Raw genomic sequence first — 15379 nt, forward strand, 5'->3', positions numbered from 1 at the left:
TTACATTGGATCATTTGCTTTTTTGTGCATTACTTTTTTTAATTCAAAATGTATATTAAGTAAGAGTTGTATGATTTCCAATTCCTAAAAACTGTTCACCTGTTGCTTCAAAACAATTAATAAATTATAGATAGCAATACCTGATTACTTTGTGGCTCCAATTTGTAAACTTAGCATGCATTCATTTGATTTGTCCTATCACTAGCTTTATTTTTCTCGGGAAGTTGATGTAACATCCCTACTCTAGGGGAATTTTGCGATGTCAATCAACGATGTAGCCAAGGAGGTGGGGGCGTTCTAGATTTCCTGGGCTAACGACCCCCCCCCCCCCACACACACACACACACACACTGATGAACAAAGTATATACTCTCCTTATAAACTACCCAAAAAAACATATGCTGGAAGCAAAGAGCCATCCTAGGTCTAGATTTCCTGGGTGGTCATTCGTAAGATGTGATCCCTGTCTGACCCATTAGAAAGAGACTATTTTTCACCGGTAATTTCTCACATGGGAGAATGAGATTGATGCAAGCCCCAAAGCCCCCCCCCCCCCCCCCGTGTTTCGAGCCATCTCTCAAATGACCTGATGACTTTTCAAACATTGGTGTGCTCTTCTTCACTTTCACGTATGCCAACTTTAATTTAAGAGAGCTCTGTTTCTAGAACACCCACACTTGAACCTATACACAGCACAAAGCAAACACTGTATCATCGTCAAATGCCAAGTGAATCAGGGTTCATCGGCAATCAGCCAAGAACACAAGGAATTTCAACTTTGTAGGCCTATACACTGACACAGGCACGTAGGAACATTTGTGATCATGGGCGTCAATCCTGGGGTCCTCCCCCCCCCCCCTCCCACAGATCGCACCACAGAGTATCTAGAATCTTTTTTTTTTTCGGGGCCCGTATAAGCGGGCCCCGAACCCCTCGCCTTTAGCTCAGAGTAGCTGATTCAACCTCGAAAATAATGTTCAAATTATTATCTATTGCTTAGAAAATATTGGTCAAAGTGGTCATAAATTTCCTCAGATCGCACCACAGAGCGTCTAGAATCTTTTTTTTTCGGGGCACTAAGCATTAGTTATGATCAAGGTGTGTCCCCCACTAGAAGCGATTGACGCCTCTGTTTTGCAATTAACTAGAAACGTACGCTATCAATTTAACGAAAAAATCCTTGCTTAAAGCACGGAACATTTACACAGACTAGTGCCAAATTTAACCCACCCAGTGATATCATGCTGCCTGAAATATTGCATTTTGAAAATAACAATTATTGAAGGGTTTTTTAAAACCTCTTAAAATAAATTGTGCCCGGCCGTGGGCACAATGTTTGTGTGTTAGCACCAGAATCATACCTCAAACATTGTTCATGTGTTTTCTCCGTTCTCTCAAAATGTAAAGTATCAACTGAGCTGAAACTTCAACAAGTTAGATGTTATGCACCCTTCCTAATATTTCTAGCAATGTTGTTGCTTCAAACAAACAAAATTCACAAAATGCAACTGTTCCGCTGTACCTTTTGACATGCAGCTACATGTCCCGCTTTTTCATGTTCTCTGTAGTTTCCTTGCTGGAACATAATTATTAAAGGCAAGTATGAACATACAGTACTAACTACACAGAAACAAACCTACTGATATAATGACAAAAAAAAAACATGCATAGTGCAGCCCAGTCGCTCCGGCCATTTGGGAGGGGGGCAACAGTAACAGCTGGGGCACAGTACCAAAAAAAAAATTGTACCAAAAAAAAAATTGTGAATACTTTTTACACTTACGGTTTTTGTCGAAGAAGGGAACCTCCTCTGCCCCCCCCCCTCCCCGACAGTGGCCTTGACTTTATCCAATAGCCTGTAAATTTATTCCACCTGAAATGATGCCTTTCTGAAGAAAAAAACAACCACTGAAGGTGAACTTTTTTTAAATTTGACGAATTGTGTTAAATACTGCGAGGATTATCCAATATCCATCCACTGGGACCTCAACTTGCAGTTGCAAAAAACCGGCTTAATCAGAATGATGTCTCTATTCTAATTAAGAGATTGCACATTGTACACGAGAGGGTGCAATTATCATGAAACGTTATCTGGGAATCGAAAGTGAAAGTAAACGGATCCACTTACGTGACCCAAGAATTGTGCATGGAATTTTCTCTGGTTGTATCCACTAAGCTGACAGTGCACTTCAACAGATTACTTATTATTCACCCAACTTAACATTTTGAATAAAAAAAGAGCAGTTGATGTCCAAGTTTAGTTGTTTAATCGTGTTGCATAATTTTAGTATATGGGGGAAACAAGTAACACAATTTGCCTTCCAAAGGAAATGCTCCACGTCCAGCAGTGTTTACTGAGCAAAGGACACGTTTTCCATAGCGTACATGTAGACTGTCATATGACTTTTGTGATTCATAGATTTCGCCAGGGGAGGACCCTTGCAAATGACCTGTCCTTGCTTGTGAAGCTGTTAAGTGCATTTTAAGGAGCTGGATTATCTGCAGCAGCATCATCCTTTGGTCACTTGCCAAAAACAATTTTGTCCACAAAAAGGGGACCAAAAAATGACTGCTTGGGGTTCGGGCCCGCTTAAAGGGCCCACATTTTTTTTTATTATTCTAGATGCTCTGTGTGCGATCTGAGGCAATTTCTGACCACTTTAGCCCGTTTTTTTTATTGTTTAGGAAAAGATGGATGCGTACGCAGTGCCTGCCTTTATTGCGACGTCACTTAAAAAAAGTTCGGTTCGTGGTTTTTTTTTGGGGGGGGGGGCCGCTGGATTCACCCTTGCCGGGTAAAAAGGGGTTATATTTACCTGCCATTATTCTTATAATGTTTTATTAATGAGTTGATAATTAATATTCATTGCTTACATTTAAAAAAATAATTGAAATATCAATGACGACTTTGTGCATCACGTATATCATGTGGTATGAGGGGAGAGCTTTGCTGCGTCATGATACACTATTTTGAATCTGGCGACGGTTACAGAACTCGGCGTGCATGGTCTCCATTTCGGCTTCGCCTGCTATTTGGATCCCTAACTATCTCCATGTTTTCTTACAGAAATAGCAAACCATATGATATATGAAGCAAGTGATTTGGTTTTTATTTGATCGGAACATTAAAAGCTTTTAATGATAAAGCAAAACCGGAAACGTAGCCGAGCTTTGAAACGGGGCCATCGAGTTTATTTTTTAGCCCAATGGCGGTTACCTGACCTACAATTTAGACGTCAGCTCAGGGCGTCGGAGAATTGTCAGGTAACCAGACTAAGAGTTTTAACACTATTTTGTACCCACTTCTTGTCACATGTTTAGTAAAGGATATGTTTAGATTTTTTTTTCGCTTTTTGCTTAATATGATTGACTGTTAGCAATGCCATCAATGACAACAAGTCAACTATTATTTTAAAGTTTTTTTCCTGAAACTGGTATTAAACAAATACATGTAGAGTTATAAAAATGTAAGAAGGGCTACAAAATAGCAAAGAGGCTAGGCCCATAGCCTAACTACCCCTCATGAACCCTTCCTATTCTGGTTCTATCACCTTTTTGCTCCAACATTGACTATGAGTCACTCAATGACACAGTCATAATGCCATCAACATTGCTTCATCCATCTGAGGTCCTGCCTCGTGTCATTATAAGAAAATGATAAATTAGGGTGGACTGATTTAAGGAGCCATGTTCATTATGACCTTTTTTTTTCTTCATTTCAATGGGTTTACCACACACTAAGAGGTGAATCACAAATGCACATGATATATGTTATATGCAGTTTGCAGGTTCAAAATTTGAAAGCAATGGCGAGAGGGTGGGAAATGGTTCATCGCATGGAATATGATGGATGGTTATTTACCGTAGGCCAATTTGTCATTTTGGATTTGATTTTATTCCCAAGTCTCTGTCCGGGTGGGATTGAAAGTGAGAACATACGTGTAATTTATTGAGTTCAAGTTAAAGTCTTAGTCCAGTTATAGTTGAATTTTGCAATAAATTTACAATCGTTAAATTTGTAAATCTATCGCCATTCCTTCTGATTATTTAAGTATACACACAGCAGTATCAACAGTGCTTGTAATGGAACACGCATTGTGTCTAAACCAAAATAAACATTGCGAGAGTGTGAATTAACATAGGGGCCTAAGCAATTCATGCACAGTATTGCCAAACTATATGTATATCATGTAGCAAATGATCGTTCAGTTGTCCCCCCCCCCCATTATTTTTTTTTAAAATGACTTCACTTGTTTGGCGTCTGATCTATATCTATCTACAACTGTATCCCTGTACTTGGATAATTCTATAATTTTGGGGTCCAGTTTGTCCTGTCCCTGTTACATCTGACATCAATGATGTTGTCCTTCTGGATGCACTCCTTAATGTATTCTTTCTTTAAGATCGATTATGTGAAGCAAACGACCAACCCAACAAATAAATATTAATTCGAAGTCATTTTAATGACACTTGAATGGCAAATTACAAAGTTCAAAGGTAACAGGGGAAATGTGACACTTAATGTGCACTTAGGACCCTGACCCACGTATTTGTATTCTTGGAATGATTTCCTTTGCGCCCACACGTGCATATATAATGATTTTATAGTTTTACCTCGTAAAAGTGACACGTGAACCAATACGATTTGGAGACCACCAATGCATGTAATCAACTATGCTCTGTCACGTGTATTTCAATAGTCGTGTTTAGTTTTGTATTCCTCTTTTATTCGAGTGGAAATTAAAAATGTTAGAGGGCCTTATACTTCGACCCTATAGCAGGGCTAGGATCTAACGTTAACGAAGCGTTAGGCCCTCTAGCTATTTTGATTTGTTTATTTCAGGTCAATTTATACCTTTTACATTTCTTCAAATGGCTGAATTTGACTGTTTCATATTTTGCCCGACTCAAGAGCAGTGTTTGCTTGAATGCTTATTATGCTGCAGACAATCGTTTCCGTCATCATCAGATTCAGATGAGTAAAAGGTGGAATGAAAAGCTGTGTGCAACGGCAGTGATATCCTGTTGTGAACTGTCCAGACAAATTAAAATGGCAATGAACATATGAATTCCATATAATTATCTGCATGTGTATATCAAACCTCTCGGTTTTGCTCCAGTTGGGTGACATTTCATTAGAATTGATCATAGGAAGCCAGACTGTCTAGACATTCATTCCTTCAAATTTATTGGAATAAACCTGATGCAATTTACAGTGCGAATCCGATTCCTCAAGATCAACTTAGCGACTGCAGTTCTGCTCTGTGTGCCATTTATTGGCAAGGTAATATTATTTTGGGATTAAATAAATGTTCACGTCCTCTTTGCGGAATTTCAAAGAAAAAGCAGTAAATGAAGAGAGGTAAAATAAATAAAACGGTGATTAACATCTAATTGGTGTCGCCCACGCTAGAAATTTGGGGACTTTCAGGTTAAGATATAAGACGGTGCTATTGGAATACTACAGTTTTATTGGAATATTGGAATATTATCAAATCACCACTTATTGTCGAAGTGTTGTTAAATCTGTTAAACACTTCCAAATATTGTTCACTCGTTTTTTGGTTTTATCGGGATGATCAAACTGAAATAAAACAAAGGATAAGTACATTTCACCGGACTCACATAGCTGTACACAGAACTTCGATGTAGTAATCTCAAAATGTGCCAAGTTTAGAAATGTAAATGTCAATATTTATGGATGATCTGAAATGGAAACCAATTGTCTCCATGGGGTGACATTCCTTGTAAAAAAAAAATATTTATTAACATCTGGTGTTAGTTTCAGTATGATTTTTAAAATAATTTGATTTTTTTTTCATGTTGTCAAATTGATGTTGATGAGCTAAGCTGGCCCCTGCAGCTGGCCAAGGTGTTAAATCAAGGTAATTTGAGAATGTAATTTGGGTGAAGCTGTGCAGTACCTTTTTATCAAATTAGTGAGTGAACTTTCGGGCATTAGTGGTTATTAATGCGTCTTTTCCCACTTGTATTTTTTTTAGAACATGCAAGCTCCAGGGGGTATCACATTTACTTTGACACAGGTTAAGCCAATATAGACACGTCCTTTTGACTGTTAGTCTGGAGCATAAATCCGCGTTCCAGAAATCAGATCCAAGTCTTAAGTAACATACATACAGGTCAAGTTCTAGTTCAAGTCAAACAGAAAAGTATTTGCCCCCAGTCAGACTTGGAGTAGGCCTATAATTGATTTAATTTATTGATTAAGAAACAACGCTGTACATGTACTACACTAGCATCTGTTTTCCCCCCTTGAACTTTCCTTGAATTAAAACCGAAGGGGGCAAACCAAGAATTTAGGCTCAAGGACACCTATTCTTGCCACCTTTCTCAGAGGCCAACAAACTATTAATATTCATCGAAGAAAGAGAAGGGCTATAAAGAAATGAAAGAGTGTTGCCGGCAGCTGTAAGGAAATGGAGCCTGATTGGAGCCACATGTCTTTGGAACACAAGGATTGATGTTGATGATTACTTACATAGCGGCAGCCTTTGTTTCTTTATAAATTAATCAACTCAATAATTGATGACCGTGAATAGCAGGTATTGAAGCTCAAGGCGGTAGACTGACATCATCGGGTACCTTGACTTGTGTAGCACACCAAAACCTTAATCGTGTCAAACTGGTTTTGGTGCCTTCTGGAGGGAATTAAAAAGCAGAACATTAATTTTCAGTATTGCCTCAAGTTCTTTGAGAAAAAAACAAATCCATTATCGGTGCTTTCCTCCCAGTGGTGTAACTGAGGTCCAATCTGCAGGGGGAATTAGGGGCCTCATTTTCTGGAGAGATGGCATTAAATGTATTTTTAAAAATGAAAATTTCATTTTTGCTTTTGAAATTCTTAAATTCTGAGTGTTAGAGGGGAAGGGGCACAGTGCCCACTCCCCATTCCCCCTTTGATATAACACTATCTCCTCCTGGATTTTATAAGGTCATGTTATTCCAATGGAGGCGATAAAGTTTTCTTGGGCTTAGTCGGCCTATAGTATGTCATATAGTAAGAGGGCTGTGCTAATATATCGGTCAAAAACTTTAAGAGGGTAATAAATGGGTCAATTTTGGGTCCCACTTTCCAGTGGCCTTGGCCATTGTTTACATCATTGAAAGTCCTAAAGTCTCTGAAGGATTGCTCAAACCTAAACAAACCCTGAACAGGGATTTTTATTCACCGGCCCAGATTATTTGTTTTCCATCGGGGGAAATCCATTCGATTTCCTTTGATTTCTGGACAACATTTATTGAAAGGGGGCATTGTGTCTATTGGATAGAAGAAGATGAGGACCTTGAAACACAAAGCTTGGTGGAGTCAGAAGAAAGCGTAAGGCCAGGGCATGTTATGGATCCTCTTCACAATGCTTTAAAGTTTGCTAAGTGACAGGGACTAGATCTTTTCTCACTATTGTCTCGCCTACCGGGTCTACCGTGAGAGGGGTGCCGGGTCCAATCAACAGCAATGACTTAGGCACACTGTTCACACGCCTACTAATGTGTACGCAGGTTCTTGCCGTAAATTTTGGATTTACTACCCGGGTAGAGCCTCTTCCTCAACCCTACCTGTGTAGAGCGCCACACCCATGCAGAAACCTTCTTTTATTCTTTGTAGTGTGTGTGGAAGGGCTTCCTAAAATCTCGTGGTTTGACCTAGATACAACGTGCAGGTTTTGAATGGTGTGAAAGGACCTTAACCCAACATAATTAGGTCACTTCACCACAAAATGGAACAGTGTCACCCAGGCTAGCCACCATGGGCGTCGCCAGGATTTTTTCTAGAGGGGGGCAAACAAAAAATTTGCCAAAAAATGCTTGTATTTCTCAACACATTCTCGATTTATCAGTTTTAGAAGGGGGCAGGGACATTTTGCCCCCCCCAACTCATTAAATTTACACCACTTGGTCTTCGCGCCTCTTTTTCTTTTCTTTTTTTTTCTTTTTTTCCTTCCTTTTTTTTTTTTTTTTGCTTTTCCAGGGGGGGGGGCAAGTGCCCCCCCTTGCCCCCCCCCTCGCGACGCCCATGCTAGCCACTCACTTCATGCAGGGTATTAAACATAATGTGACAGGAATCCCCGGAAATTAGTCTATAGCTTTTCAATTGAAGTAGCAATCCACGTTTTATTGTGATATCACTCGGTTCAACATCGTACATACGCAGATTATCAGTACATTTCTTTCGGCTTCCTTCCAACTCATCAAGTTACACCCTGACGGTTCTATTATACATGTATTTGAACATCTTTTTAGGCTATGAGCTGGCAAAAATATTGAAAGAATTTTTTTTTTCACTTTGGGGTCAATACTGGGCATCTTGTTTCTTTCTCGGAATACCTGCTGTCCACAGAGAATTGCAATGCTCTCACGGGATGGGGAAAAATACAGGTGGAGCCTGTATCTTTCAGTAAAGTGGCAAAATAAGTCCCTGTATTTTTTTTTGGGGGGGGGGGAGAAGATCTACAGGGAAGGGATAAATCATGAACCTGTGGATTTATGAGGTCATGTTAGTTGACAAATTACTTGGTTTAAAGTGCCAGACGAAATGACCGAAGGTGACAGCAACTGATTGAATTTGATGAAAGGTCAGGCTGCAATAGAGGTCAGCAGTGGCGATTTCTTGTCAAAATTGGGAGAGGAGGGGGAGGGCGGGGCGGACCGGGCACCAGTAGCTCGGAATTTAGAAAAGCTGGGGGGGGGGGGGTCACGGCTGGACACCATCTGACTGGAAGATAGATGGATGTACACACAAATACATATTATGCGTATATATACGGCTATTATGTGCAGTATAATTTCTTCCAGTTTCATTACGGTGGGCAATGTTACTATTCTTCCAATTGGCCTAGTGGTTCGGTGACTGCTCTATGTTCCGACACCCCTATGTTCCGACAACCTAGATTGTGTTACTTCCGGTTAGGGTTAGGGTTAGAAATAGGAATATGTGCAGTCGGAACATAGGGGTGTCGGAACATAGAGGTGTAACCGGTTCAGAGGGTCAGGGGTTCAAATACGTACAGCTGCTGGTCATGTTGTGTCCTTGGGAAAGCCACTTCACCCCCACTTTCCTCTCCCTATTAGCCTATATAAGACTCCGGTATTATCACCTCAATCTTTCTCAAAACAATCTTTCTCATCAAGGCTCTGGAATAATGTTGTGCATTGGGTCGGTTGCAACATGGTTGCAATAACCATGTCCAACCGACCCGAAACCAAACCGACCTGAAAAAAAACCCCGAATACTTGGCTTGGGCAAGCCACTTCAGCCCCACCTTGCCCTTCTCCACCCAGGAGTTTAATGGGTACCGGCAATGCTGGGAAGTAACCTGCGATGGACTAGCATCCCATCCAGGGGTAGTAAAAACATTCTCAGTCTTTTCATGCTACTGAAATTGGAGATAAACGCCGGCCTGATGACCTACATGGGCTCGTTACAGAGTTTAACTCTTTTTACTTACTAAACTTGAAACTGTAAATGCAAAATCACAATTTTAGTACACGTACACATGTAAGTGCTTAGGACTACATTCCATATGTTCATCCAAAATAATGAGGGATACAGCCATGTTGCCATTTTCAAACAAATAATACAAATCATATGAACGCATATATATTAATATGAATATAACTTTTAAAATATTACTCAAAGACGATAGTTTTACGAAATTTCTTGCTAATAATATTGTTTACATCTTAAGCTTAGGCTGAAAAGAAAATGTGTGTTTATGATAATGCCCTTATTTGGCCTAACAAAACAGGTTGCTCAGGTAACCCTAAACACACCTCTCTTTTTTGGCCTCAGAAAATTAGTCCCACTGTGATCTCTTTTCTTGAGCAACCGTGACAAATTCAACACTACTTACCCGATTCAAAATTATTGTTAGAGAGCATGGAGGAATGGGTGTGCAACTTTGCATGTCAATGTTTGATACAGTTCAAATAGAGGAATTATATTAGCATTAAGGTGCTATACAAACATGCATTGTTGCCTGATTACTTTGTCAAGTATACACCACTTTTTGTAGGAGGGAATCTATTGTGTTCAACACCAGTGATTGATGGCTGTAACATGATCGGCATTTACCAAATTGTTCTCCTTCAAAGATGAACAGGGCTCAATTTCTTTGCTCTACTTTATACGCAGAATTTCGCGCTCACCATTCTCTGTATAAACAGCGCTATAGAAGATAAATTTTGTTCTTATCCCTGAAGTTACGGGATGTGTATGCTTATTATTAGTATAAGCCAAATGTCATCATGGTGACTGTTTTAGCCGATTTTCGGCTAACTTTGACAGACTTTTTGTAAAAAAAAAACGAGTTTGACAGAAAATTTGACAGAATGGATTTTTTTGGGCAGATTTCTGGCAGAATTCTGCAAAAATGGTTATTTGACAGAAAAACATAGTAAATTTGAAGAAAAAAAATGTACACTTGTTTAAAAAGCTTCGATCTTTTCAAACAAACCCTTGCATAATGGGACAGGCTGGCTGGTCTAGGTGCTGAGGTTCGCTGGGAACCGGACTTCAGCGTGACGCAACCGCATTTTGCCTGAAATTTACGCAATTTCATAACATCTTTATGTGACTATAGATTGTTTATATTTGTAATTGAAGCCTTAATTAAGGCAATACTACAACATCTATATGTGATTTTTATTGTTTATAGTGTATTTCGAGTAATTTTAGTAAATATGTTGGGGAAATATGTTGGAGAAGCAGATGTTTCTTCCCAGGATAAAAGGCATTTAAAGATGCTGTATTGCATATGCCTGCTGTTAAGTAATTTTTTACAGTTTAGTTGGGTTTTTTAATAAAGAATTATGTAAAAATACACTTCCCCCTCAAACAAGAAGAAAAGGGTTTACCAATTGATATTCTTTTTCAAACAACATTTGGGTTTAATTTCTGAGCTGTTCACATTTGTATAAATTTATAGTTTGCCAGAATATGAATGTAGACATCGGGTTGTGTAACAGTTTTTGTGTATGGTGAAGCTGGTTTTGGCTCAAGTGTAGGCCTCAATTAATATTATCTTTTTACAGGATTTTGACTCTGTAACACCTGTTTTACTGATCAACTGTTAATTGTCTACAATGAAATAAATTGACGTATTTAATGAATTGTGTGGGTACGCATTACATTCACTGTGTGGACTTCCGAACAAAAGAGTTCCACATAAACCAGGTATAGATGCGACGTTATGTGGACTTGGGCAAGTTCACACATGTTTCCCCATTTCTGGAAAACAGTTCTAGAGGCATTTTTGGGTTAGGATTATCTGTGGCAAAACGAAGAGAAACACCAAAGGGGGACCATAGAATAAAAATTGGGTTGAAAGATTTTTCACAGATTGAGAAAAAATTAGTTTTTTCCACTGTTTTTCTTAACTACACGAAACCAAGGGAATGTCCACACTTGGTATGTAAAATAAACATGTGTGTGTGTACATGTGTGTATGAACAAAGACAGTCCAGTGTCAATCTTATAGGGGCTGTTTTGCAAACCGGATGTTTTTTTGTAGGACCATTTGGGGTTGGCATAAAACGTTTGATGGCCTATCGAATTGATGCTCAGCTTCTATTGAGACAGACAAGCTGTTTATGTCATGAGGGGAGGTCTGACCAAGATCAGCCAAGGTCACTCAAGGTGAAGGGCCATGCGTGGTCTTGTCTCGAAGTTTTTAGTTCTATAAAAAATAAATTTGCAGTAGACAAAAAGCAGACAAAGAAATTACAATGTGGGGATACTGGATTCATTTTGGTGTATACATGACAGGTAATTGAGTAAAATGGTATCAGGGTTCTGATATACAACAGTGCATCTCATTATTTCTAACTAGAAATGTAATGCTTCACATTGCACATTTACATTGCACCTAAGACAAACAGAAGTCTTCAGGTAAAGGTGAGAGGAACAGTATAATATGGGCCCTTTGTACGGCTTTGTCACAGTTCATGTAAATAGCTTCCCAATTTTGATGACGTGTGAGGTCTTGTCTAAACTCTGCTTTTAGTTTCAACCATGTGACAAACCCTGGTATGTTATAGTTCAGAGGGGGGCTAAATGTAGTAAATTGTGAACTGACGTTTCCAATGCAAATGCGATATCCATGCTATTGAAACAATTGTTTCAGCACCCTTGATTGGCTATTTATATCACGAGACGTGAGTGTTCTAGTCCAGGCGCGGTTCTACATGTAGAACCAATATTTGGGGGGGGGGGGGGCTAGCACGGTGGATTCAGAATTTTTTCAGGGAGGCGTGCTGAAATGTTGACCGGTTATTTTTTCCAGACACTTAGGCCTCCGAAAATCAATAGGTGGGGGAGGGGGGGGGGGGGCTCATGCCATATTTTTCAATGGGGAGCGCCAATGAAATCCTAAAATCATTCACACTATATTAACTAATGCATCCTTGTCACGGCTATTTCTTCTTTAGGGGGAGACCGTTCGCATGTACATCACAATCCTTCTTTTTGCTAATGCAATTTTTTTTTACGGAATTTATTTTCTTGGAGGGGGGGGGGCTAGACAAAATTGGGGGGGGCTACAGCCCCCCTAGCCCCCCCCCCCCCCCCCCCCCCCCCGTAGAACCCGCGCCTGTTCTAGTCGTGTCCATCACTATTCCTCACAAGTTCAATTCCTTCAGTCTCAAGTCAAGTCACCAGTTAACCCTAAAGGGGCCGGGCGGAATCCGCCCCCCCCCCCCCCCTCAACATTTTCCGCGATAGCCTCTAAAAAGCTGTTATGGCTTTTTAGCCTCGAGCTATGCGCATCTTTTGATACCAAAAACATAAAAATCGGACCACGGGTTGCCGCGTAGCGAAATATTTTCCGGCGCTACGCGCCGTGAAAACTGAATGTTCGCATATACGTCGTGTACACAGAGCAGAATTGCCATTCATACATATGAATAATTAATTGGCCATAATTCCAAAACCCTTCGACCTATAGTCATAAAATTTCTTGGGTATGTTTAGGAAGAGTTGCTCTATGCATGTGCTGAGTTTCAAAATCGTCACTCGATGGCCGAGATCTCGCCCCCCCCCCCCCCCCCCGGCTGAGAGATGGTCAAAATAACCCGGCCCCTTAAGGTTAAGTCACAAGCTATTCAAGTGAGCTGTGATAAAAGCATTCTCCTGAGGACGGAGAGTACACTATCTGAAATGTTGAGAACAATTTCACTTCTTGTTCTCAGAACATTCCTTTTTTTGTGTGGTTAATTGTTCATTCCCGTTGACTCCGCATGTACTTCTGATCGGCCATATTGTGATGTGCATGCGATCGTAAATGCGTGGATGCACTATGAAATTATATGTAAGTGGATAAATTAATTGCATTGATTCAGGGATTTATCAGACCTGGCCTTGGCATTTTGTAGAAAGTGCTCGCAAGCTGGCAAATAAATTTTAGCTGATTAAAGCTGATGTCAAAATTGAGAAGTTCGCAAATGAAAGCCCTTCCATTTGAAAGAAAAAAATCACAAAACATAGAATAGTTTACCTGCCCCCCCCCCCAAAAAAAACCCAACATTGATAAGGATTAATTTAGATGAATTATTGCACAGAGAATTAGTGTAGGATAGGATATCTGTATTTGTGTGCACCGTAAACACAAGTGTCATCATTGAACAAACGTTGTGATTACTTTCTCCCACGTTTTGTCCAAAGCAGGAGTTTTTTAGCTGAAATATTTCATTGAAAATAGGCAGTGCATAGATGTACAAATTCTGGGTTGTGATGCATACAACGTCGGACATACTACTTGGGACATAAAAAGATGTCATCGTTGAACAAATTTCTTGATTACTTTAAAGTGGGAGCTTTTCCAGCTGAAACATTTCAATGAAAATAAAAATCAACTGTTGTTAATGTTTTGTTACTGGAATTTTGCTTTATGATACATACAAATTCGGACACACCACTTGGAAGAATACAAGTGTATTCACTGAACATTGTCGTCATTACATTCTGCAAAGTAGGAGCTTTTCCAGCAGAAAAAAAGCAAATGAAAATAAAAAGATGTGAATGCATAAAAACCATCTTTATTTACTGTTTTTCCAACTGAAATATTTCAGATAAAAAAAAATGCATGAATAGCAACTTGTGTCACTGTTTTTGTTACTCTTGGTTTGTCACTCTTAACTTCTTGCTTATGATGGCGTTAAAGTAACTTCAGATACACCACTCAGGATATCATATCCCAGGCTGTTGGCATGTGTGTTCAAAGTATGTCGGATCCAGAGGTCATCTGCGAGTCAAGTACATTAGTACGTTACTGAAAGGGTTAAGCACATCTTCAGATATCGGGCAAAGCATGCCCAAAATTTGGCACTGTCCCAGCTAAACCTGGATGTTGTGTCAGGCTGAAATCTAATCAATTGTGGGGGCTCAAATTATAACCTCTGATAGGATACGATAAACATTTTAACAGGCCTGTAGTGTGTGATAAAAGTTTCGTCGATCTTTTTCTGTTGCACTTGTAAGTTGTACAGATTTTTGAAATCAACATGGTCAAAAAATACATGAATAACAGAGAGAAGCGGGACTGTTATTGCACTGTGGTCTGGCTCATATCTAAATACACACCTGCAAGTTTTGGCTATTTTTCCCAATGGAAATCGGTTGTTCAAGATCTCGGTGATTAATTTTGCACTTTCTGTACATGTAAGCTATGTAAATTCCACCTGTGGTTCTGGTGAAGTCTAAAGCTTAGTAGAAATCCACGCAATCACAAAAGGGCTTTGAAAGCGGAGAAATAAAAACATTGAACAGCCGGAAGCAAAAGTGGATTGCCCGTGAACATTTTGTTGTGGATGAATTAAACACAGTTTGCCGGTAGGTTTTTGGTCTGGTAAAAAGAAGGTTGCATCTTTCTTTTTGAAAATAACCAGAAGCATTGGCAATGACCCATGTTATTGGTAAGGTCAAGTGGTTGAGGTGAACTGCCCAAAGCATCCATAAATACTGACCAGTGGTCTCTTGACCAGCGGTTCCTTGACCAGATTCATCTGCATGTGATTTATTGCCCCATTTGGTGTCCACTGTTCTGAGCCCTTCTAGTGCCCATTTCCAACCTGAAGAATGCAGAGCCACACAGGAAGCAAATTACTTGTGAATTGGACTCATTGAACCCATTATTGCAAATTAGTCAACTGCCCATTGCTACCTTATCCGGTAACAACTCTGCTCGCTCCAAGGCAGATCTGTACAAGTTCACTTTACTTATTTATTATTAGCGTCACTGGTTAAAAACAAAAACAGAACCCATACATACCTTTTTTCCCTCATCAAATGAGCAAATAAGAATGTTAAGGTCCAAATAGCCAACACTTATGAATGGAAAATCTTAGTCAACTAAGGAAATCACATCGC

The sequence above is a fragment of the Patiria miniata genome, unplaced genomic scaffold, assembly GCF_015706575.1.
Source record: "Patiria miniata isolate m_02_andy unplaced genomic scaffold, ASM1570657v1 HiC_scaffold_7, whole genome shotgun sequence".
In the NCBI taxonomy this organism is placed as follows: Eukaryota; Metazoa; Echinodermata; class Asteroidea; order Valvatida; family Asterinidae; genus Patiria; species Patiria miniata.